Source organism: Canis aureus, chromosome 5 (genome assembly GCF_053574225.1).
Source record: "Canis aureus isolate CA01 chromosome 5, VMU_Caureus_v.1.0, whole genome shotgun sequence".
Lineage (NCBI taxonomy): Eukaryota > Metazoa > Chordata > Mammalia > Carnivora > Canidae > Canis > Canis aureus.
In genome coordinates this window covers 55,901,575-55,928,069 of record NC_135615.1, presented here as the reverse complement: position 1 = coordinate 55,928,069, position 26,495 = coordinate 55,901,575, and the positions used below count along the sequence as shown (strand labels likewise).

The following is a 26,495-nucleotide window of genomic DNA, read 5'->3' as shown; positions in this document are numbered from 1 at the left end:
GACGTGAAGTAAGGCGAGGCAGTAGGCGGCGGTGGAATGGTGCAGTGGATGCTCTCATTGATCCATCCTCCAAATGGGAAAACGGAGGCTTGGGGGCAGTGACATCGCGGCCACACGGATTGGGATTCGACGGGCTCCAGAGCTCATGCTTCTCACTGTTATCCACACTGGCTCACCCGATCCAGGCAGCGCACAGCTGATACACAGGGACCAGAGGAGAGATGTGGGCGCACACATTACAGGCAGTCCAGTGGTCCTGGGGGAGTCTGGAGCATAAACACACCAGGTCAGTGATGCTCCTGCAGGCTTACCTAGGGGACGGGGTCAGGGAGGCCCGGGCGCTACTCAGGGCCTAGAACAGGGCCCCTCAGTGTTAATCTGCCTCCTGGCATCCGGAGCCCCAACCAGGAGGAACCATCCCTGCAGATGCACCCGCTGGTCTCTAACCCTCGGCCTGGAGCCCTCTAGCTCTTCCTCCAGTGAAACCCCCTACGTGGTATCAATGACAGGTGCGAGCAGAACACCATGCAGCCCCAGTTCCCTACCTGCCCCCCAGGTGGGACTGCCCCGGGAATGTATGTTAGAGGAGAATGAAGGCAAGGGCGGTGAGAGGAACCACCTTTTGGATACTAACCTTGACCAATCCCTATGCCTTCTCAGAGCTTTCCAATGAAAGTATCTTTTTTTTTTTAAAGATTGTATTTTTTTATTTGATAGAGTGCACACATGCATGTGGGTGAGAGGAGCAAGGGGAGTGAAGGGGAGGGGCAGAGGGAGAAGCAACCTCCCCTAAAAGCTGAGGGGCCCAATGCGGGGTTCGATCCTAGGACCCAGAGATCATGACCTGAGCTGAATGCGGAGCCTTAGCCGCCTGAGCCACCCAGGCGCTCTGGAAAAAGTCTCTTTATAGATATAGGGTAACAACAGCAATAAGTTGCCCAAAAATAGGAGTTTGGGTTAGCCGGGAGCCAGGCTATGGGATCGGGCTGGAGGGAGGCTGGCCTACCTGCACAGTGCTGGCCGACGTGTTCTCGGACTCTGGTTGTGCCCCGTCCTTTCTGCATCTCCAGCCTCTTGACCCTGAAGTCACGTTGTACCTCGTTCTCCCCAACCTTGGCCCCTGAGCACATTTCCTCAGCATCCCCTGTGACCCCGTAATTCCAAGGTCAGCCCGGGTCCTCCTGCCCTCTACCCCCACGTTAGGCTCCCGGGCTGGGCGTCAAGCCGGCTGGCGGCCGAACCCTGCCTCTGCCCGGGTTTTTGTTCCTCTTTGGTTTGGCTTCTGATCCACCTTCCTCACCTGCTTCTTCCAGCTGTGGCTCTACTTTGGGAGGGAGAATTGATTAATTTTTTTTCCCACACAGTATTTCAAGCACATTGACGACCTGATCACAGAGAAGTCCAAGTGGGTAGCGCGAGTGGCCGGATGGGCGTGGAGGCAGTGCCTCTTTCATCCCTCCGTGGGCGATGTACCCTCGGAAGGGACCGCGGCTCCCTGCAGCTCAGAGGTTACAGAGGTCCTGAGCCTATTCAGGTTCTTGGACTCGGCCGCTAACATGCCCCTGGGCCGGTTCTCTAACCTTGCTGTGCAATCCCTAAAACGGGGTGATCATAGTACCCACTTCATAATGAGCAGTGAATAACATGAAAAACCAGGTATGGGGAATCCCTGGGTGGCTCAGCGGTTTAGCGCCTGCCTTTGGCCTAGGGCACGATCCTGGAGTCCCGGGATCGAGTCCCGGGTCAGGCTCCCGGCATGGAGCCTGCTTCTCCCTCTGCCTGTGTCTCTGCCTCCCTCATCTCTCTTTCTATGTCTATCATAAATAAATAAATCTTTAAAAAAAAACAACAACAACAGGCGCTTAGCACAGCATCGAGCACGTAGTAGGCACTCCAGAGATGTCATCTGTAGTTCCAGGGGATACGGAGAGCGTCTCACCTGCTACCAACTCGACGTCTTCTGCAAGCCTTGGGCAGTGGGGCTTGTTTCTCTTAACCTCATTTTTCACTAGACAGGATCTAGCGCTGGATGTGACCAAGTCCCCGGTACGCCTTGGTGATGAGGTTGTCATGGAAGTTAGTGCCGTTTCCCTGCCAGCCAGCCCATATTGGAAAATTATTTCTAGAATGTGGGTCACAGCCCGCTGGCAGAGAGTAAGCAAGGTACACAGTTCCAGGCTCCCGTGTGGGCCACGGTTCTGCAGAACCGGGCCGACTCCATACATTTCAAGCCACCCTAGAGAGTTCCTGCGGGCTCTGTGTTTGGATCTTGCCTTAAGCCCAGCACATGTGGTCATCGCTGATTTTTCTCCCTGAAATAAACCTTGACTTATCCTTGCTCCACTTTTCCACAACCCCATTTTTTGACCTTCAGTGTTGCTCGTCTTTACTTTCTTGGCATGGTGTTCAAGAGTATCCAGGGGTCCACTCCAAAGGATTGGCTATTTTTCAGGGTCAGTTTGTAGCCCACATGAGAGCAAAAGGTATCTTTTGCCTCTAGGGTTCATTTGCGCTCTAAATAAACTTGAGCCTATTTCCTCTGACGTAACCTCACCTACTGCTAATTCTTCTATGTTCCTGAAAACTGTATAAAAAGCCATTTCAGGGTCTCCCCTCGTTAGTACATTAACTTCAGGAGACGGGTCCAGGAATGATATCTGGCTAAGACAGTTTGTATCCTTGCTGTTTGTCTACAATCTGGCCCATAGGAACCCTCAGTAAATGTTTGTTAAATGAATAGGTCTATATTATTTTTAAAGATTTTATTTATTTATTCATGAGAGACATGGGGGGGGCGGGGTGCAGAGACACAAGCAGAGGGAGAAGCAGGCTCCATGCAGGGAGCCCAACGTGGGACTCGATCCCAGGTCTCCAGGATCACACCCTGGGCTGAAGGTGGCACTAAACCACTGGGCCACCCCAACAGGTGCGATTTTAAAGACCTCTATTTATTTCAAAATAACCAATATTTGAACATTTTGTGTTATTTAGTCCTCTGGCAACCCTACAAGCTAAGAATCCACAGGAAGCTTTTTTAGGTAATGTGGCTGTCCCAGCGTCCCGGGTTGGCCAGAGCTAGTCGGTACTTCTGCTGGGGGCTTCGGGCCTGTCTGATTTGTTAAGTTCCAGATGCATATTCACTCACTGGGGAAGTTACTTGGTGCAGAAATGTTAGAAGCTATAAATATATAGACTCTAATCAAGTCCAGGGGAATTGAAATCTAACACTGAGTAAATAAAGCCCTCACTGGAAAGCCAATAGGTTGATTAGGAAAAATTTATAAGAAGCAAGAAAAGATGATTACATCTGAGCTAATAATACATTTGGCATTTTTATAGAAATAGTCTGTGTACATGGCAAAGGAGTTCACCGGTTTTATTAACCTCATTATTCAGTGTGTTGAGTTTACAAAAATCTGGGAAGTTGATAACAGTAATTAAGCAGGGAAATGTGATAAACCCGAGAATCCAGGTGAGCTGCAAGGCCTTGGGCCAAGTGCTCTTAACCACTTGGCAGAAATATTCGTCTGCAGAAAGAAGGTAGGAAGGGAGAAGGAAAATGAGAAGAAATAATATGATTTGCCTCTAGTCATAGATTTATCCCTTTTCACCCATCGTGTCTCCAACCTGTGGCCTTAATGACCAGATTGAGTTTTATCACATTGAAAGCCATCTTGGCCCGGCTGTTTCCTTGGACTTGGTGATCAGCCTGGTGGACTGGAGCATGACCATGGCCAGTGGCCTGCGTTGGGGACTCACCCCCTGCCTCACAGTCTACACAGGCCTCCTAGATTCACCCTGCCAGAAAGCAAAGCTCACGCCACAGTGACATGGATGTGGGTGAACCCACCTAGGATCTGGTTCCGTTGCTTCCCGTTGTCTTTCCTAAAGCGTAGTCTACAGAACAAGCATCCTGGAAGGTTCTCCATGAAAGCAAGACTTCGGAGGGTTCTTGATCCTGTGCTGAGAAACAGACCGGTGCATGGAGTAATTATAGAGTCTTGGCAGGATTACAAAGTGGGGATTTTGAGATGGGAGGAGGCTCAGACAACTAGGAGTCTAAGGAAAGCCCTCACAGAGGAGGGGGCGTTGGGAAGAGCTCTGAAAGGTGTCCAGAACTCGAAAGACTGAGACAGGGCATTTAGGGAGGGTGCTGAAGGCACGGGGGCCCGTGGGAGCCACGTGTGGATGGATGCTGAGGTCATGGAGGGGATAGTGAAAGAGGAGGCTGGACAGGTACGCGGCAGCCGTAGCACGGTAGTGCTCTCATGCCACCGGGAGACAGTTGGCCGATCCTCTGAAGGCTTCTGGGTAAGAGAGAGGTCTGATGGAGGCCTGCTGAGGAACTACGGGAACCTGAGGCACCTACGTCCAGGGTTTGACAGAAAAGTAAAGGGGAAGCAGACGTGCCAAGTAATACTCTACTTGCATAGAAGTCAAGAGGAACAGGGGTGCCCGGGGGGGCCCAGCGGGGGTTACGTGTCTGGCTTTGGCTCAGGTCATGATCTTGGGGTTCTGGGATGGAGCCCCACCTCCGGCTTTGTGCTCCGTAGGGAGTCTGCTTGTCCCTCTTCCTCTCCCTTTGCCCCTCTCCCAACTCATGCTCTCTCCTTCTCTCAAATAAATAAATAGATAGATAGATAGATAGATAAATAAATAAATTCTAAAAAATAAGGAAGTCAAGAAGAATAGGAGTGAGACCCAAAGTTAGGGAGGAGGTGGAAGACACTGAAGATCAGTCAGCAGCCCCTGCACGGCCAACAATCCCCATGGTCTGCCCCTTGCCTGTCCCTCCCACCCGGTAGCTCACCATCCTAGCGCCTCTCAAAAGTTCCTTAAGGTCCTTGAACGTAAAAAAAAAAAAAAAAAAAAAAAAAGGTCCTTGAACGTGCCATACTCTCTCTGACCCCAAACCATTGCATTTTCTGCCCATTTGCTTAGAATAATGATGAAGAACATGATCATGATGACGACGGTGGTTGCTACTTACAGGATGCTTAATATGTGCTCATCACGTCTGAAGTGTTTTCTTTTCCAGAAGAACCCTCATTTTTTGACTGGTGTTATGCTTTCTCTCATTTTCTGTTGGGGCCTGGTATCGATGCTAGGGAGTACTCGATTGAGGTTGTAGGTCAAGGTGTCCAGCCGTGCTAATATTTTTGAGGCATACACCTAATTGTAACTGAGCTTCCATTAGAAAGTTTTTTAAAAAACTATATTTTGGAGTGTATGTTTCTGTGTATTCCTGTTTTGTTTTGTTTTTTTTTAAGATTTAATTTATTTAGTCATGAGAGTCGCAGAGAGAGGTGGAGACCCAGGCAGAGGGAGAAGCAGGCTCCGTGCAAGGAGCCCGATGTGGGACTCGATCCCGGGACCCCAGGATCACTCCCAGGTCTGAAGGCAGGTGCTAAACCACTGAGCCACCTAGGGATCCCCTGTGTCTTCCTGTTTTTAGAATAATTATAACTATACTAAAATGATCGGAAAATTATCTCACCGTATTGTGAATGCCCAAACACAGTGTTATTTTCTGTTCACCTTTGTTGGTATCCACGGCCTATGAAATAGTTCTTGGCACATAACAAGACGATGATCTACATCTACTGAATGCTTGAAAAATTGAATGAGGGAGAGAATAAATAGTGAAGTTTGTAGAGAGATATGCTGTGATTCCCCCGATCAGCTCCTTGTTTTCTCTTCTAGTCAAACCCACCAGAAGCACAGTCATCCACTTGCAGCGGGGTCTTTTATTCCTTTGATCTTCTTGGAGGGTCACAAGAACATGGCAGGGCAAACATAGTGAGCCCAGGACCACGTTTAGCATTCCTGCCTCCCCATGCCTGGCCCTCCAGGCTATGGGGGGCCACGTGAGAGTGTGAGTGAGGGAGAAAGAGCAGGGCTGGACACGCGTCACCAGCCCTTGCTGGTGAAAATAATTCTGAGATGATCTAATGGAGACTTGGACTCAGGGGACGCAGCCTCTGCTGTTCTGGGTTTTGTGGACACAGACCTAAAGGCCACCTGTCCTCTATAACCCCAGACTTCCAGATTTCAAGTTCCTTCCCAGGGGATGGTAAAAGGGGCGAGTCAGCTTGAATGAAGACAGTTGGGATGGAAGATAGACGTTGACCATGAGGGTTTAGGGAAGGAACCACGGCATGTGGGAAAGAGAAGCTCTTGACTCTTTGATCAACTTCCTGCAAAAACCTGCCCAAAAAAAGCAGATGTGTGTCCTCCCGTGAATTTGAAGATTGTAACTCAAAGAGAGACAATTTTGCCCATGTGTTTTTACTTTTCTTCCCCACTTATTGTCAAGATTGCCAAGAACCAGGAAAGACCAGTTCATTTCCAGTGCTGGATGGGGAGAAACTTTGCCTGAAAGTAATAGTTAAAAAAAAGTTAGTGAGTTCAAAAGGATACTTCTTTATAAGGGAAGGAAAGGGTCCGTTTTTACATGGCATTAATTCACCTGTTATTCTAGTATCTAGAAAATAGCAAATAAATAATCACCTTCAGAGAAAACCAATTTTAACATTTTTTATATATATCCTCCCTAACTCGTGTATGTGTATTGTGTATATATTTGTTATTCTTGGGCCTTCAGAGGAGCCATGCAAGTGAGAGGTCCCAAGGTTTAAGCTCCATTAGCTTCGTAGTAAATCCTGCATTTTGTGCCCTGGTTCCTTTGTCTCTTTCTCCACCTGACAGTACATGATCAACATCCATGAACTTCGCTCCCCTGTCATGTCCACAGCGAGGCTGCTGGGAATGGCTCATTTCAGTAAGCATTCCTTGCACACTCCATGTGTGCCTGGCACTGGGCCCTACAACGAGAGGAAGTTAGGTGCCATCCATATCTGCTCTCATCCACAAAGGAATCCCAGCTCACAGGCAACTCGGCCTCTTGGCTGGCATCTCCAAACGGCTTCACTTACTTCATAGCCTCCTTCCTAAAACTGAGTCCTATAAGGAGTGCCACGTACCATGTTCTCACTGTGAACGTAACCCAGCAGTTCCTCCTGGTAACTTATTTCTAGTAAAACCCTCCAAACTGGATTTCAGGAAGATAAGTTGTGCCACCTGCTACCACTTCCCACAGTCACATTGTCTTTTTTTTTTTTTTTTTTTGGCCTGAGTACACATTCCAAGAGCCTTTGTTCTCACAACATGGCTGATGGAGGGTTGGCCCAAGATCTATGAAAGATAGATGTTATTATGTCAGTGATATAAATAATGTAGCTCCAAAAATGGGGGAAATGGATTTGAAGACTCTAATTAAGTAGAATTCAAATGTGGTTTAAAGTTAATCACGATAGCTTCAGTCTGAATCTTTAAATCTTCAAGTTAGAAAGCAATTAGTCCTTCTCTACTGCATTGGAAATGCCTACCATAAGGGAAAGGGCGTGTTACCCCCAGTGAAGTGCAATAGCAGAACAGACCAGATGTCAAGTGTGTTTTCTATTTCAATATATTAACTCTAATGCTCTAAAAGCAAATGTTGGGTTGCCCTCGTTTAAGCAAGTGTGGATATATATCTAAGTTATTATGAAATGCCATTTATTATTTTTCATTTATTTTTTAAAATGTTGCATAAGTGAGGGACTCTTTCTTAGAAACCACCCAGTGCCTTATGGCCTGATGTACAGGGTTCTGTGGGCTATAGTCTCTGCAGTCCTCAGCTGACACTATTCAGAAGGAATTCTTAGGGGACCTGTTGCATGGATACTATTCAAACTCCTATGTGATGAGAATTTACCTCATTTTTAAAGACCTCCGAATAGATTATCAACTGTTCACAGTGATAAGTCCAGATTTTAGTGGGAAACTAGTGGCCAACACATTATACATTAAAAAAAAAAATAGTACAGTTTCTCAGTGGACTATTATGTGGCCACAAAAATGAGAAGGCTGCTTATGTACCGATAGCAAAAAATCTCTACTAGGTGTTGTAAAATGAAGAAAAGCGAAGTGAAGAACATAATATATACTAATGTTTGTGGAGAAGCATGAATAGATATGCATTTGTATGTGCATAAAATATCTCTGGAAGGATAAGAACACAACTGAGTGGCTAAGACACAGGTTAGGTGGACACTACATCTTTTAAAGCTTTGACCTATGTGAGACTGTATTACCTATTCAAAACTTAAATTAGAAAATAAAAATATTTGTAATCATTGCCTACAGAAGAACTACATTTTTTTTAAAGATTTTATTTATTTATTCATGAGAGAGAGAGAGAGGCAGAGACACAGGCAGGGGGAGAAGCAGGCTCCATACAGGGAGCCTGACATGGGACTCAATCCTGGGTCTCCAGGATCAGGCCCTGGGCTGAAGGCAGCGGCGCTAAACCACTGAGCCACACTGGCTGCCCAAAACCTACACTTTTTTATGCTAGAATTCAAATCTGGCTTCCGGGCCTAAACATCAGGTGCTTCTCCATCCCCTCTGTGCCTTTCCTTAGAAAAACTGACCATGAGGCAACACTGCATCTTGTTTGCCTCTTACAAGTATTGGCTTTGAGAAGTTTCTTCCTAGTAGCAACATGAATATTAAAGATTATACACGTTGTAACAAGTACAGGGGCTTTTGATCCTTGAACAAAGGACCTCTGTCTTCTGGATCATTTGTTCAGTTTTTCCTGGAGACGGCAAGATGGTCACTGATGGCTTTGCAGGAAGCTTCTCGAAGCACCAGCAAGGGAAGTCCAACTGGATCCCAAACCATCTTTCTGAATTGCTGCGATGACTGGGAGCCTCCCGTTGCCCCCAGGGGTGGCAGGGGCTGGAGTAGCCCTCAGGAAGTTACTGTGTGAGTTCCTCTAGCGGGAGCACAGGATTAACAGGGCCTCAACTTGTGACTACGGCTGGTCGGTCCTTCTGGGCAGAAATCCTTGGCCCCTGGGGGAGACCTGGCAGGAGGACATGTGGCTGCAGCAGCTCACAGAGCCCTGATGCTGAGCAAAATAGTTAAAAAATGTACATCTCTACCCAGCAGAGGCAAATGATGAGCTCTTTTTTCTTTTCCCCCAAATCTGAGATCTTTGTTATTGAAAAGTCCTACCAAAAAAAAAAATCAAAACAAGACTTGCAACCATCTTTTTTAGTTAAGAGTCTCATTGGGGATAAATCAAAGCGCTTTATAATTGTTCCCTTTCTGTGTTGTGGACTTATCAGTGAAGTTTTGTTCTCACGACGTCTTATCTACTGAAAATAAGTAGCAAATGATGACCTCGTCAATGGAAAATAAAAGGCGTTTCAGTTTATCAATAACTGGACAGTGATAAAAATAGGCCCTGAGAAGCCGCAGCTAAAATGTGCCCTGAGAGGTCCGTGCTTGTGGAGGAAATGGGTTCTTTGGCCTGTGTCTACAAGCTCCTCCGAGGCAGCTGTTCCCTAAGACCCCCTGCAGACCCCAGGCTCTTCTCCGCGTTCCTCGTCTCAGGGCATCCCGGGATTGCTGAGGAGCTCGAACGTGAGGCCTTTGCTGGGCAGGTACCACAAGCCCCTGCGCCCCTTTGGCAGCACGCACATCAGTGGCTGCCCACGACTTGCGACCCTCAGGTGTGGACACAAGTGTAGAAGCCAAAGCTCAAGGCCATTCCCTACTTGTCACTTCATACAGTGAGAATGTAAACACCAGCTTTGGAAATTTGAATTTGAGGGGGCTAACGATGAAGGCAAGGCCTTGGGGGAAGAAAAAGAATGCTAAATAAGAAAGGGGGAAAAAAAGAAAAGCTCCAAAGTTCTGCTGAATGTGAACATCAAGCATCCGTTTGTGTCTCAGCCACCTCTTGACCAAAGCACTCAATTTCTGCCCCTGAGACCCCTCGTGGGTAAAAGGGGATAAAAAATAGTTGGCTTTCGCTATTACGTGAGGTCATCGATGCCTGTAAAGCACGGGCACGTTGCATGGCACAAAGATTTTCAAAACTTGGAAGTACTTCTTAATGTGGGGAAATGGAGGAAGAAGCAAAGTATAAGGCTTGCCTTGGGAGAAGCCCAGGTTAGATCAGGGCTGGGGTCATGGTTCCAGGCACAGGCCTGGAAACCAAATGGATGCATCAGCAACAGGAAGACTGTGGGGCCCTCATTCTGTCCCCACAGCTCTGGGGAGGGCTGTCCCCACCCCAGGCCGTGGCCCTCAGGGAGTTCCCCGCCCCACCTCCTAGCCGTGCTGTCACCTGGGTTGATTGGCACAGTTATCCCACCGTAAAATCCAAGGTCACATCAAGGTCAAGATGGGCTAAGGAGTCTATGACGTTCAATGAAAATAATACAAATCATCTTGATTTAAAAAAAAAAAATGTTATAGGAAAACCCACAAACCCAAGCCATGCATCCCCTTCATATGTGACTTGATGCCTCGCTGGCCCTCCTCGCGGGACATGGGCCTCCGCGGAGCCGGGGCAGGACTCTCCTCCTTACGTCCTCCGTAACAACGCTTGAAAAGAGCTTTCCCTGGCCACTACCCGGGGACGCACAAGATGTAGAATGAGAATAAGGATGGGTTTCAGCTAAATAATTCCTTAGAAGGCACTTCAGGGCGCAAAATTGTTGCTGCCAGTTTTCGGGGCAGCAGATACCGTCCCCAGGGAAGCGAGGCCTGTGCCCAGTGCCGGGCGGCCGGCGGGTGGCGGTGCCCTTGCCCCCGAGCTCACAGGCACGGACCAGACTGGGAGCAGGTACTGGCGGGACGTTTGGAGGCCTGCTGATGGCTGGGCAGCGATGTGGGGGTCCCCGGCCTCCCCGCTACTGCTCTGCGTTTTGAGCAGGCCGCTTCGCCCAGCGCCGACGTGGCGGACACCATTTCAAGGTGTCTAACGAGTCTGCTAGTTCATTTAACAAGCGATTTGTTTATTTATTTATTTTTCTTTTTTAAGATTCTATTTATTTATTCATAAGAGACACAGAGAGAGAGAGAAGCTGAGACCCAGGCAGAGGGAGAAGCAGGCTCCCTGCGGGGAGCCCGACGTGGGACTCGATCCCATGACCCTGGGGTCACAGCCTGGGCCCCAGGCGGACGCCCAACCACTGAGCCCCCGGGAGCCCTGACAAGTGATTTGGAGCAGGTCCTGGCCGGCCGCCCCCCAACCCTGGCAAGGGCGTGAAGGAGTGTGCGACCCCGCGTGAGCTGCACGGCCACGGCCACGGCCGCTGGGCAGTTGGGCCCCACATGGGCTCCTTGTAAGGGCCTGCGTCGCCGCCTGCGTCCCTGAGCCCAGCCTGTTGGATCAAAGGTCTCCAGGCCCGGCCGGCCGCGTTGTTCAGCTTCCCAAGGCCTTAGGGACCCGCCTTGGTCCGCTGGCCTTTGTTTGTTGCTCTGCAGCCAGTTCGGGGCCTGGTTCCCGGGCGTCGGGAGGACTTGGGCAAGGCCGAGGGTTCTGGCCCCGCAGGAAGGCCGGTGAGGTGCCGAGGGCCGGGCAGTTGTGCCCGCAGCTGGAGGCTGACCGACCCGGGCTGTGCACCGGCATCTGCACGGAGCCTCCTGAACACACAATGTCTTTTAGGGGAGACCGAATGCGCGCCCTATACTATCGCTGTTACCTTTGTTTGAAAGGCCTCACCCACATTTGGGAAAATGCGGCTCATTTTGAGGACAGGCATTGCTAGAAATTTTCTGGCAGAAATAAAAGTATTCATTCTCCTTCTTCTGTGTTACTGAGCATGTCTCCTTGGTTTTGTTTTGGGTTTTTTTTTTTTTTTTTCATGGCTCTTAAAGGGCCACAGAAAATTTTTTTTAGCTTGAGAAGCAACCATGCCTTCCAGCACAATGTAGACGAGGAAGGCACCATCGGAAGGGAAAGGCGTTCCTGGCTGGGACCCCTACCTCTGCTTGCCACCCTGCGGGGGCCCTTGAGGAAGGCGAGGTAGCACCAACACCAGGGACGGGGAATTGAAGTTTGCTTAAGTCATTAACTGCGACCGGGCTGCACCTTCATGTAAGAGAAAGATGACAAGCAAAAGACAAAAACCGATTTTGCAAGCACGCAGGCAAATATTACATCACCCGTGCAGTTTTTTTGTTTGTTTTTGCAGAAGAATTTGGCATCTGGGTACCTTACAGCACAATGGAAAAGGCACTGGATTTTTAGAACATGTTTCACGCACAGTATGATCAGAAAACATATTGTCCAAAACTCAATCATGTATTTATATATATAGTTTTATAGTTATATGTATATATATGTATGTTTTATGTTTATATTGATAGGATTTTTCTTTTTTATGGGCTACCTATGAAGCCTTATTACAAATGTTTCCGTAGCACATCGTTCATCTAAAGCCATACCGATGAAAAACAATAAAAATAAAAAAATAAAGCCGTACCGAGCGAGCGAGGCAGGAAAATATCCCACGTTCTAATAAGACAGACCTCCCGACATTAGACCAAAAAAAAAAAAAAATCTACTTAACCTCTAGACGGTGATTGACATACTGGATGTATCCGCGATGAGCATTAGTACCCCGCTAGCCGTGTCTTCGCACACAGTATTGATCTGCCGGGTTCCAGCTCAGGGACCGCAGCTGCTCCCAATGACAGGGAGAAGGTGCTGAATAAGCAGAGGGAAGCGGCGCAGGCCCAGGGCCTACTGGTCCTTTTCTGCTCACGCTCACTCGGTGGCCAGTTTACGGCGGTAGCAGGGCAGGCCTGCCTGGGGCAGAAGACTGGGAAAGTGAATGCCTGACACCACCTTGAGGGGCCACCCAGGGGCCCACAGTATCAGAGCTTGGTGCCGGCCCTGGGAGCCCAGGGGGAACTCTCCTGCCTTTGTTCACAAACCGATGGAAGGTGGGCCTTCTAGGGACTTCTGTGTGTCATCGTTCTGCTGTTTTCCCTCCTGGCACCTCCGTTTCTTCATCTCTATCCACCCCTCTGAGCTGTCGTGATGACTGAATGGGATCATGTGTGTAAGCGATCAGTAGAGGGCTTGGCACGAGGTGACCACTCATAACATGGGCCCTGCTGCTGCATTATTGGTCTCTCTGGGCTGGTGAAATCAGACTGCCTCCGGGCTGATGGGGACCCCAAGGAAGGGAAAAAATAAGACCCCCTCAGACAGGCTCGCTGGTGCGTCTCGGTTTCTCTCTCTCTCTTTTTTTTAAAGATTTATTTTTATTTATTTATGATAGAGAGAGAGAGAGGCAGAGACACAGGCAGAGGGAGAAGCAGGCTCCATGCAGGGAGCCCACGCGGGACTCGATCCCGGGACTCCAGGATCGCACCCTGGGCCAAAGGCAGGCGTGAAACCGCTGAGCCACCCAGGGATCCCCTCTGTTTCTCTACCAAAGGATAGAAGAACGTGGAGCCTCCAAGGGCTGGAGTATCTGTTGGTTTCTTCAGGGCCCTGCGTTTGGAAATGCCATGTTAGGCCTTACGGTTTTATGTCTCCCAAATTGGAAAAAAGAAAAGAAAAGAAAAATGTTTTAAGCCGGGTATTTGTTCCTTGAGCAGTTCTATGTGGGACAGCATTGGGTGGGGGGAGAATGCATATATATATATATATATATATATATATATATATATATATATATATATATTCAAGCAATTAAGTTGCTTGTGGAAATGGATACGAGCAAACCCAGAAATGCAATGCGTTTTCCCACTTAGAATGAGGAACTGATTTTGACTCAACATTGCAAATACTGCATTGTTGTCCAGTTACGGAGAAGCCTAGAAACGCGCATCTAAAAATAGGGCCAGTGTTTTTTTGGATGGTTACCATCTATATCCCGTCTAAATAGGAGCGTTTTTCTTTCCCTCCAAGTAGTTGTATGTGGAGAGATGCTGAGATAGGGGAGTTTCACGTCTAATTGATGTGACAATCTCTTGCTCGAGAGCCGTTTAATGCTGTGATAGATTAAGAGCACGCTTCTTTCAACGTTCACAGCAGATCCAACAACTGGCTTTCTTCAGGCTCCTTAAAAAAACGCAATACGTGCAGAGCTGAAGGCCTGATGGCCAAAGGCTGACGTGGATTCCTTCCCCACCTCCCTGTGGCTCCTGCCTCTGCCCGGGGTGGGAGATCTTCAGCTCTCTCCATTAGAAGCTGAAGTGGGGGGATGTTTCTCTTCTACCAACTGTGCTTCGAGGTTTCATGCGTTTCTTCTGTTCTTTTGTTACTTAGCACCCCTCCAGTCTCCCCCATCCTCTGTGGCCCAAAGTCATCTGGGAGCCGCAGTCTAACTTCCCTGCAGCAGGAGAGGATTGGGAGGTTAGAGCCTCCCGCGGCTCCTTTAGCTGGGCATCAGATGCCCCGCTTTCCGAACAAGGGTGTGTTCTGAGGCTGCAGCGATGTTTTAATTTGTAGTGGTGTTTGGGGGCATCTTCTTCAGTGGCAAAGGGTCAGGGGGGCCCAGCCTCCTGCGGTGCATGGACAGTCCACACAACGAAGGGCCCTCCCAATGCCAGGAGCATCCCCATTGCTTCTTGACTCTTTTAGATTGTTTTTTGTTTGTTTGTTTGTTTTTGGTTGAGAGGGGAGGCATGTAAGCAGGATGAAGGGGGGCAGAGGGAGAGGGAGAGAGAATCTTAAGCAGGCTCAGCGTGGAGCCCAACTCAGAGCTCCATCTTACAGCCCCGAGATCATGACCCGAGCTGAAATCAAGAGTCAGACGCTGAACCAACTGAGCTACCCAGGCAGGAGCCCCTCTTCTAGACTCTTCCTAAGTCACTCTGCTTTCAGTCATAGGGCTCTCTTTCCTACCTAAGACTGACCTGTAAGGCTCCAGGCCCCTCTCTGTAGACGTTCCCCCCGCACCCCCCAGCCCCATTTCCACTAGAGGCCTAGGTAAGCCCTCTGCCTGGTAGTGTTATCTGTCTGTATAATCCCAGCATCCAATTTGGGTAAGATCCAGCTATAACTGCTGACTTCTTGCTGATGACTTTATTTATGGGCACAGAAAAAAAAAAAAAAAAAAAAACAAGACTGAGGACAAATGTCTGACCCTATTATCCACACCCCCAAGTAATATCCACACCCCCAAGTCCCTCCTCCTGGCCCTGTTCGCTCTTTCCCCTGATCTCTCACCTCTGGCCCCAGCCCCACCACTTGACCAGCTGCTTCCTTCCTGCTTCTCCCTGCTTGCCCTGTTGGGGTGGCAGCCCTTTTCTCTGCTAGTGGAGACTTTTTCTGCCTGGACTCCAAATCCACTGTTGTGGGTTTGGATGAGATATGCTCCCCTGGTGTGGTGGATTACAGATGGTTTTTATTTTCTCCTAGTTACATGATTCTAACTTTGTTTTTTAACAACGGGCACACATAGACTTACACATTCTCCTCTCTTTGTCCTTCCTCTTTAATTACATAAGGAATATATAAATACATTTTTGTTATTGGGGAAAAAAAATCAATCAACAGAGGTATTTAGAGTAGAGGGCAACCCCCTGATTTATCTTCTCCAGAATCTGTTATCAGTTTGGTGTGTATCATTCCAGAAGTTTTCTATGCATTTACCTATCGATATAAGCATATATCAGTTATAGACTCGGAAAGAAATGAAGGTTAACAAATGGTCATTTCTGGGCAGCCATGTGGTCCACCATCTTGGTTAGTTTCTATCATAAGCTTTCCTGAGATTCCCTCGTAAATGCCTACTCTGCCTTCTAGGGCCTGATTGCCCTTCTCTGGAACTGTTATTCTGGCCACCTCCATCCTTCTTCAAAGCCACTGCTTTTCCCTAAAGTCTTAGCTTTTCACAAACTCATAACTCTGCTGTATCAACACAGTTGCGTGATCTTTTCCTATTCATGCCACTACCAGATTCCTTTCTAAGGAGGGAGTCAAGAGTCAGATGTTCAGATAGTACACAGTAACATACAGGTGGCCACCAACTTCCTCTGGGGGTCTCAGGATTTTGCCTCATATGCACCTAAAGCAGTTTGCATTCATCATATATTCTCTGTAGGGTGACACCTCAATCTTCACAAGGTTTAGGGGAAGATGAGAGACATGTTTAGCACCTTTTACAGTTTATAAATAACAAAACTGTATGGTCAGTTTTTCATCCCCAGGGCAGACGGTGTCCCCTTAGACACATAGTTGAACATCTGATATGTGGAAAAATCCAACTGAGAAGCAACAGCTAAAAATAGAATTCAGAAAGCAGTGAGTCATGGCCTAAATGAACAAATACATTAAACAATATATTAAATAGAACAAACTCACCAAAGGAGCATTGAGGCTGGCTTAAGGTAATCTTCACCATTTTAGGATGAAGCTGTTAGAGGGGCTCAGGGATAGAGGAGATCAAGAACACTTTGGTGGTAACTTTATTATTTGCATTTTGGCCCCCTCTTCAAGATGTGATCTGCTCCCCTCCCTCAAACACACACTTATTTTATTCTTAAAGATTCATTGAGACTGATTTTTTTTTTCCTCCCTTAAATGGCTCTAAACCTATCTCAGAAATAGATAAACAATGTGGCTCAGTGGGCTTAGCGGGACAGTGACATCTATGCTAATCCCTGATCAGCCAGGTGCTTGCCCCCTGGGTGACCTTGAAGTAAGACCAGCCTCCCCGCTCTTTCTATTCTTCCCTTACTTCCTGAGATGGTAACACTAGCATGCTCCTCTGCCCTCCGGGGCTGTGAGGTAGGCCAACAGATGACAACATGGGAAAGCCTTTTGCAAAAAGGAAGCCCTTGGTGACACAGGCATGATTAAAAGAGACAGGTCAGCTCAGACAGGAAGCCCTAAATCCTGACTCTGGCTCCATCCCCAGTCACAACCCAATCACCCCAAGCTGGGCGTCAGGCTCTGCGCTTGCAGCTAGGAGGGGAAACAAAGATGAAATAGTCCGTCTCACTGGGCACATGCCACCAAACCACAAGAAAAATCGGACGATGGTACTGGAAAAGAACTGGTGTCACCACCAAATGTCACACAATGTAATTTCTGCACTTGGAGTTTAAAATATGTCCTAAGGCCGATTTCCCACCTCCCCAGACTGTGTGCTTTGTCAGGACTGCAGCCTTGTCCTAGAGGAAGCACTTGATTCTAGCCTACTTGGTATTACTTACTGTTTCATACACACTTGCCTCCTCTGGTGTGTTAACTCCTGGGAGAGAGTCACACGCTTCTCTTAATACCTAACAATTCACGACATATAATAATTTTTTTTTACATCTTTGAAATGTACTACATATGCCATACATTTACTCGTTTACAGTATACAATTCAATTTTTTGTACGTATTTCGTTTTTAGTATATTCACCGAGTTGTGAAGCCATCACCATAATCAATCTTAGAAACACATGTACCCTTCAGCTCACAGCCCCCAGTCTTCCCAGCCCTGGGCAACCCCTCATCGACGTTCTATCTCTATAGATTTGCCTAATCCAAACATTTCATCTGATTGGAACTAGACAATGTGTGGTCCTTTGTGTCTGACTTCTTTCACGTACAATATTTTCAAGGTTCATCCATGTTGCAGCAAGTGTCAATATTTCATTCTCTTTTATAGCTAAATAATATTCCATTGCATGAATATACCATATTGTGTTCATTCATTAAGTGACGGACATTTGGATTATTTTCATTTTGGGGCTATCACAGATAATGCTGCTATAAATGTCTGCAAGCCAGTCTTCGTGCAGATACATATGTCCATTTCTCTTCAGTGTATAGCTAGGAGTAGGACTGCTGGTCAAATGGTAACCCTATGTTGAACCTTTTGAGGAACCGTCAGGTGTTTTTCAAAGTTGCTGCATCATTTTACAATTCTATCAGCTGTGTATGAGGGTTATGACTTCTCCATGTCCTTGCCCAATTGTTATTTTTTGACATTTTGATTCCAGTCATCCTAGGGGCAGTTAAGTAGTATCTTGTGGGTTTGATTTAAATTTCCCCAATGATAAAGAAGAAGTGGTGTATATATGCAATGGAATATTACTCAGCCATCAAAAGAATGGAATCTTGCCATTTGCAATGACGTGGATGGAACTAGAGGGTATTATGCCAAGCAAAATAAGTCAGTTTGAGAAAGACAAGTATAAGATCTGACTCATATATGGAATTTAAGAAAACAGATGAACATAGGGGAAGGGAGGGAAAATAAGATGAAATCAAAGAGGGAGATAAACCATAGGAGACTTTTAACTCTAGGAAACAAACTGAGGGTCACTGGAAGGGAGATGGTGGGGGGATGGGGTAAGTAGGTGATAGGCATGAAGGAGGGCACGTGATGGAATGAGTACTGGGTGTTCTATGCAACTGATGAATCACTAAACCCTAACTTTGAGACTAATAATACAGTGTAGGTTCATTGATTTTATTTTATTTTGTTTTTTATTTTTTTAATTAATTGATTTTAAACAAAATTTTTTAAAAAAATAGATATCCCCCATGGCTAAGGATGTTGAGCTTCTTTTTGTGTGCACAAGGCCATTTGTGTATCTTCTTTGGAGAAATGTCTGTTCAAATCCTTTGTCCATCTTCTATTTATCTTTTTATTACTGAGTTGTAAGAGTTCTTTGTATATTCTATATACAAGCCCCTTATCAGATATATGTTTTGTGAATATTTTCTCCCAGTCTGTGGGTTGTCTTTTCATTTTCTTGATAGTGTCCTTTGAAGCACAAAAGTTTTTGATTTTGATGACGTCCAATTGATCTATGTTTTCTTTTGTTGAATGTGTTTTTGATGTCGTATCATAAGATTCCATTGCCAAAATCAGGGTCATGAAGATTTACCTGTATGTTTTCTCCTATGAGTTTTATGGTTTTAGCTCTTACGTTTAGATTTTTTATCTATTTTGGTTTAATTTTTGTATATGGTTATAATGACTTCTGAACACACGACTGTTAACTGTCCATTTATTATATAATTGAAAGAAAGTTCATACTGACTCATATCATTTTTTAACCCTTTGAAGAGTATTTATTTAGAGCCTACTATGCGCCAGGTACTTGGGGCACAAAGATGGGCAAAATAGTTGAACCTCGCTCTCAGTCCTTAATATAGTGGGAGAGACATTGAGTGGCATTACGTCACAAACAGCAGCAAGTGCTACAAAGAGGAAATACGAGGTGGCTTAAAAGAGTTCAGCCTGAGTACCTGATCCAGTCTGGAAGGCCAGGGAAGGCAGTGATCTGAGGGGGAGGGAAAGGGAGCTAGGTAAGTGAAGGGTGAAGGATGGAAAGAATGCTCTTGTCAGAAGAAACCATACTGAGCATGAGAGAGGGGGATGGGAAGAGATGAGCTTAGAGGAGGCAGGAGACAGAAAGAGCTAGACCCTGTATTAGTCACTTCCTATATGCCAAGTATTATAAGCTGTATTTTTTCGTTTTTTTTTTTAAAGATTTTATTTATTATTATGATAAATAATATTAATTACTTTATTATTTTTAATTATTTATTAAAATAAATATTATTTATTCACTTGAGAGAGAAAGAATAAGCAGGGGAGGAGTGGGGGAAGAGGCAGAGGGAGAAGCAGACCCCCTGCCGAGCAGGGAGCTAGACTCGGGGCTCGATTCCAGGACCCAGAGATCATGACTTGAGCCAAAGGCAGACGTTTAACTATCCGAGCCACCCAGGTGCCCCAAAAGCTATATTTTTCATAGAGTTTTCATTCCAACTCTGGGAGATAGGGGCATTAAGCATTTCATGAATTAGGGAACCATAGCTCATAGAGGTTAGGCACCTAGTAGGCCTACCCAGCTAGTGAGGGGCAGTGCTTGGACACAAACCCAGTGCTGCCGAAGTCTACATCCTGCCCTAATGGACCTGCTACATTGCCTCTGCTCAGGACGGGAGTCATCTTGTCAAGGAAACTCTGAGGTTTAGATTTAGGCAAGAGTAGCCTTCACGGACATAGTTTAGTCAAGATTTCTGTAAGAGCTAGTCTGCAAAAAGAGACAAGAGCACATACGTATAAGGCCAGAGTCTCCTGGCCTGTGAAAGTGTGGAAATGCCAGCTGCCCTAGCTCCTTAGGAAAAGCCTAGTCACCCTTGTTGTCAGTAATTCCAGCTTAACTGTCACTCTTAGCAGAGAAGACACACTCTTAGACAAAGCCCTTCGGAGTCTCAAAGCCTCTGCGTGGGGGTCACAGTGCTTTGTCTTTTAAGCGTTTGACTTGAGGCCATTCTTTGCTTACTCCTAGGACTTAAAAAACTGGACCACAACATTGGCCATTGATGGTCCTTGCCTTGACCAGAGCGGCTGATGCTTCTGGTTAAAGAAAACCAAGGAGTTAATTGTCCCCTACTCTCCAAAGTGACCTCAGCCTTGTCAAGGCAGGATTGCCAGTGTGGATACATGAATCTAAACTCTGCAGGAGCCTGGAGAGACTGATACAGCAGGAAACTCTAGACTCAGATGAAATTTCCCACCTGATTACCCAGAAGCAAGCAGGCTGGCGTGGCCGTACAGCCGTAGTGGCAGCCAAATGCCCTCCTTCTCTGCAAGTTGCAGGCTTTTAGCTTTCGGATTCTGTCCAGCTGGAAACTCAGGCAGGGATGATAAAGCAGAGCTATAGGAAAGCTTTATGAAAAACAATCTGTTAAAAGCAGACAAGGAAAGCTGTTTGTCTTAGACTACAATGCTTCTTGAAGTTTCTGTGCTTCCCTCCCCCTCCCCTGAGCCAGGAAGCCAGCAAGCTTTCCTCTGCTTATCTGTGAGTTTGAAAATGAGACTCGGGAAAACTGGCTTCAGTGATGAGCTTTTGCTCTTTCAGCACGTAACCGAGTGCGAGGACACTTCTGCTCGTGTAACTGGGCCTCCCCAACTCGTTTGTTTATTCCAGCTCTTATTTTAATTCTATGTTTTATTCTATTTTGCACTAAAGAGGCAGGGCCACAACCTCCAAATGCCAACCAAGGCCCAGGAAAGTTCCATAAATGATGGAAATTGGCTACGATTTAGGCAAAAGGGAGCAGCATAAACTGGGGGGAAAAAAATCTCCAGGGAAACTAGAGATTCTTTCTCTTGAAGGGGCAGCAGCTACTGAGCCCCAGTCCATTGTTTCCATGCAAAAACTGGGCTAGTGTTGGCGGATCTTATCATTCTGTCAAGAAATTCAGAAATCCTGAATTTTATTGGACATTTCTGTCTTCTACATGCTCGCTTCGGCAGCACATATACTAAAATGGGGCACTTTCGTTTTCCAAGGTCACAGGGGGACCAGGCCAGTTGAAGGTTTGCGATCCAGCTTCAGAGGCTACCGGCTGGCAACCTCTGGAAAACAGCAGGGGCCTGGAAAACAGAAGCTCTGTGCTAACTGTAGACCTCGAGTAAATTATCTAATCTTTGTGTCATTATCATCAATTAAAAATTTATCTATTTGAGAATTAAATGTGCTTAGAACAATGCCTAACCTATAGTTAACTCTCTACAAAGATCACTTCTATTCTACGTTGATTTCCTTTGAAAAGACAATCCTCCATCCTTGAAGAGCAGGTTTGCAGAGACTCTTCGGCTGAAAACTGCCCAGCAACAGGCCCTGCTGGGAGTGGGGCTGTGAGCTCAGCGGAGCACCGAGCACCATGTGCTTTCCTACAGCTCCTCCAAGGCCAGAAACCCAGCCCCTCCCCCACCAGGCATGCCCAGAAACTATAGATCCTGCTTTAATTACCAGCAATTAAGCCAGCTTCAGCCTGCAGTACTGGATCAGGCCCTGCCTGGTGGCCTCCTGAGGCCCTCATAGGAACACACTTCAACCCTTCAGGACTTCCTCCACCCTCAGCCATTTATTTAGTCTCTGTCCCCCCCCCACACCATGCAAACCTCCCCCCTGTCAGAAACCTGGTGAGCCAGGGAAAGCTGAAGACCCCAGTAGGGATCCTCCCTTAGCCGCTTTCTAAACCCCCACGTCCAAGGTAAACCATAGCTCACAGGATGCTCTCTGGACCCCATAATGCAAGATGGAGGCCCTGTCCTTGGCAGTATCTGTTCTTCTGGTACAATGCCTTTGTATAAGATGGGATTATTTTCCTACAACTGGGAAAGAACTAATACATTCACTCTAGTGAGAAAGAAAATTGAGAAGAAAAATAAAAGACCTAGTGTAGGAGAAAAGTGGAGTAGCAATGGTAAATGTATTTTTTTAGAGGAAGACCATCTTCATAAAAGTTGAGTGAGTCAGTTTTTGTGGTGTGGGTTGTAGAGGAAGACTGGCAATCCAGACAGTTCTCTAACCAAGCCATTCTGGTCTCAGCGGACACCTGTGCAGACTTTAAATAGCATATTGCTGAAAACCTTGGGACTCAGGCTTGGAGACAGAGGCTTTCTGAAGGGCTCTGCTTAAGTGAAGAAAGCTGGGTTTTCCCTCCCCTCGGAGTCGGCATTTCTGACTCTGGCTGAAACAGTTGAGATGAGTCCTTGTTACTGGCTTTTGTTTGCAGCATGGATCTCAAGGCTGCTCTTCCTCCCCCTGGGGATACTAAGCATGTGGCCCACACCTGCTCCAGGCTCGGGGGCCCTGAGGCCAGATGAAGTTGGTGCTCAGGGCAGCTGAGCTGCCTCCATCTGTGACCCAAGGTTACAATGAGCCTCTGGGAGGGTGAGGCAGGAACTCCCATGCTCTGCACTGCACAGATGGCTTTGTTCTATTTACACATCAGTAGTCGATGGCATTTTGCAATTCACTAGTTTAGTAGTTACTAATGTCTGTCATCCCAGTGAAAAAAACACAGACTTAATTAGAATTTAACAAAGTTTTGAAATGAAGATTGAATGTAGCTTCCTCAAATATATAAATGTTAAGCCGTGTCTGAGTCCACCTAGATAATTCAGGCAAGGACACTCAGACCACCTTGATCGGTGTGATTATCTATCTCAGCAGACTCTTGTCCTGTCTTTTCTTTTGTAAAAAATCAACCAGCTCGTAGCACAAGCTTTTGCCTCACTGAACATCTGTGTGACTGGTCACTGGGTGCTTTAGCCCTCTGTTCTTTTTCCTATCCTGTAACCTCGTTAATTTTTTTCTACCCAATGGCAGATCGACAACCTCATGGAGCATAAAGTCAGCCACCCAAGGACAAAAAGAACACGTAAATGCATACCAAGCTTGTCCAAGTCCTCATCTTTCAGAAATCATGAGACATCAATTAGATGTAAAAGTAATAAATTAGTAAAATTAATCAAAAGTAGTGGTCATTTGCAGTGGCCTGGGAAGCTGTGGCAACACCAAGTAGCAGTTCTATTACTGCTATAAAGCCCAGACTGGGGGGTATCAAAACTCACTGCACAGGAAAATTCATGCACAAATCAAAACATGTTTCTGAGAAAGTTTTTCTTTACTGTCGTGGTAAATGGGGATCACATGATGAAAGAGAATTCAGCTGGTAGGATGCTCTGTTGGGAATGTTAAGAGCCATCCCATAGGACCAGCCTGCTCTCATTTGATCGCATCCCAGATTGCAGTGGGCCTTGGGCCTCTGCTGAGAATAAATGGGGTGACTCTGTTTCCTTAGTTGCAAAATTAATGGGTTGGACTAGATACTCCCTGAAATCTTTTCTGGCTGTACTATCTTAAAGCCTACAACATCTTTTCTTCACTTACTCTCTAACCTCCTCCACATCACCCCATCTCTGCTTCACGTGATTGCACTAGGCCTGTAGCCTCACCTCCCTGGAGGATGATGAGTCAGCCAGCTGAGAGATTATCGCTTGACCGTTGGTATTTCAGCACCACGGAGAGGGATGCACACACTCAATGCTCCTCATCCTCCTTCCCCTTCACTTTGACGTGATAGGTCGTGATAGTGACGTGATAGGTCGATGTCACAGAACGCACACACACACCATTATGTTAGCCCCCCCCCTTAAGTATTCATAGACATAATGATTATATATTAAATATATCTAATTATAAATATCTATGATATAATGCATATCTATTATATAATACTCATTATATATTAGGTAATGTTATATAATGTCATTAATATGTACATGCAATACTATATAATATATGACATATGTATTATATCCAAGAAAAACCACTCACAGAAATGAAGCCATTTGATAGATACATCCAACTCTGCTCCCTTCGCCTTAACTTCGCCTTAACAATCGGATTGATTGATTAATTTTTAAAGATTTTATTTGTTTATTTGAGAGAGAGAGAGAGAGAGAGCATGAGCACAGGGGAGGGGTAGAGGGAGAAACAGACTCCCCACTGAGTAGGGAGCCTGATGCAGTGCTCAATCCTAGGACCCTGAGATCATGACCTGTGCTGAAGGCAGATGCTTCACCAACTGAGCCACCCAGGTGCCCTCAGTTTTGACATTTAAACAGAAACATTTTCTTGTGTAGCCAAGCTCCTATGCTGTTGTAGAATATTAGAGGCCAGTAGATGTTTCTTCCCAACAGAGGAAAGTCTTCTACAGTATCAATGATGGGTGGCTATCAGGCTTCTTCCTGATTATCTCCAGGCAGAGAAAGTTGGTACTTCATTGGGGATTATAAAAAAACCTATTAGAAAGGTCTTCAAGGAAGGAAGGAAGGAAGGAAGGAAAGGAAGGGAAGAAAGGAAAGGAAAGGAAGAAAGGAAAGGGAAAGGAAAGGAGTCTTACTGAGCTGAAAGCTGCTTGCTGAGTACAGCTCTAAGGCATCCATCCAGAGTATGACCACCTCTTCCATCTCCACCACTAGCCCTCTAGTCCTAGTCATCATCAGATTTCATCTGGGTTGTTGCAATGGCCTCTTAACTGGTCTTTCTGCAGCCACCTTGACCCCCTTGCAGTCTCTTTTTCATAAAGCATCCCTTTTAAAAGGATAAATCCCTAAAAATGTAAGCCATACTCATGTCACTTCACTGCTTTATACCCTCAGTTGGCTCATCATTTTTCTCAAAGTCAAATTCCTTACAATCATCTTAAAGATTTTGCATGATTTGATTCTCCTCGAAACTTCCATCACTGACTTAATCTCCTACTACTCTCTCCTTCACTCACTCTGCTGTAGCTACTTTAACCTTTTTCTCTTTCTTTCTTTCTTTTTTTTCTTCTGTCCTTCGAGTAAGCACATTCATGCATCAGTACTTTGCATTTGCTGTTTTCTATATCAGGCATGCTCTTCCTTGCCCCAAATGCCACTTTAATATTAAGGTCTTCCATAATCAACCTATTTAAGGCCCCACATATCTCTATTTCATTCTTAGGCAGTGATTGGTAAATGCTGGTAAATGTTTAGCAACTCATGGTGGGTGGGGGGTTCCTCATCTATACCACTGGCTGGTTTCTGTGATGTAAATACTCCCACTATGGCCAATTTCAAGCAGCCAGTGTAAAGTCACTGAAGGCAAAGTTGGGAAAGGCTAGCAAATGACTCTCTTCACCTGTTACAAGCCAGCTCAGCACACTACTTCAAATAAAGGAGGATACAGTACATTCCTGCGGCTAAGGGCCTTGGTAGCCATGGGTTCAGGAGAACCCCAAAGGAAGGAAAAACTCATGGGGAAGGAACATGGCTATAGTAATAGTGAGCATTCACCTTTACTTCTGTGTTTTCAGTCACTTTTGGATCACTTAGAACTGGATTTTCTGTCCACTCCTTGAATGCCATATTTTAAAAATCAAACCCTTGCCTACCCTCCCAAATTGGTTGTTTTTTCTTCTTTTTTTTTTAGAGGACCACAATTCTCTCCATCTCTGACCTCTTATTGTTTGTTATACACATGTACTCCCAGTGGTGTGACCTTCCAGGATGATACGATTGTTACGTCCTGGTATAATTCACCTATGTAGTCCTTGAGGACATAGGAATGTTCATAGATAGCTGAGTTTATCAGCAACTGTCCATTGCTCCTTTCTGCGGTCTGCCTACATCACATACCCCCGCCTTTGAGAGTTCTAGGAGCCACTGAGTTCACATCATCCCTGAGAAGTGTGGTTGGAGTGTTCTCCATCTCCAGGACCATCTAACAGGATCACCAGGACCCAACCAGAGTTGTTCCCATGAAGCCAACTCATTGATTCCTGGGATGTTTGTAGCCTCTAGGTTAAGAGTTCTAGACCAGATTGGGTCTAAAATCTTCTATCAATTCAAATACAGTATAATTAGTTTAATTATTTTATGCTCCCCTAAGCTTAGCCTCTCACTGTCTTTCAGAGACAGAGGGAGACACAGAGACACAGAGACAGAGAGAGGAGAAATTTTTCTCACTTAATTGGTCCTCTACAAGCCAAATAATGGCTCATAATTACCAAATTGCTAAAGTGTTTTTATATTCATAATATGCTCACAAACAAATGGATATGAGCTTGTAAATTGTGTTTCACTGAAGGGTATGACTAATGAGTTAATACACAAAAGCTGAAAAGAAATTTTAATATCATTGCAACTCTTTTTCTGTCATTCAGAATGTTTACTTGCAATCGTATAATACCAATAAAAAACAGCCCCCAAATAAGATGCTCAGTTTCATTTTTAAAAAAGAGAAATGAACTATTACAGTTATTTTTAAGCACTGATTTTGGACTTATTTTTCAAATGTGGTTTTTACAATGTAAATATATATACAAAATTTCAGCACTTTTTTTTTCGCT

General features: G+C 45.9%; 1 long non-coding RNA gene across 2 annotated transcripts in view; it reads right to left on the bottom strand.

Moving 5' to 3' along the window:
- The window catches only part of LOC144313454 (uncharacterized), a 31,377-nt gene extending 7,702 nt beyond the window's left edge, over positions 1 to 23,675 (bottom strand). The window contains exons 1-3 of one of the 2 annotated variants that reach the window (XR_013379098.1): positions 23,572 to 23,675; positions 20,337 to 20,503; positions 3,851 to 3,963 (exon numbers count right to left, since the gene is read on the bottom strand). This is a non-coding gene — a long non-coding RNA (uncharacterized LOC144313454). The remainder of the gene's footprint in view (positions 1 to 3,850; positions 3,964 to 20,336; positions 20,504 to 23,571) is intronic. The other variant, XR_013379099.1, reaches the window with a different exon arrangement.
- Between the last annotated feature and the right edge of the window lie 2,820 nt (positions 23,676 to 26,495).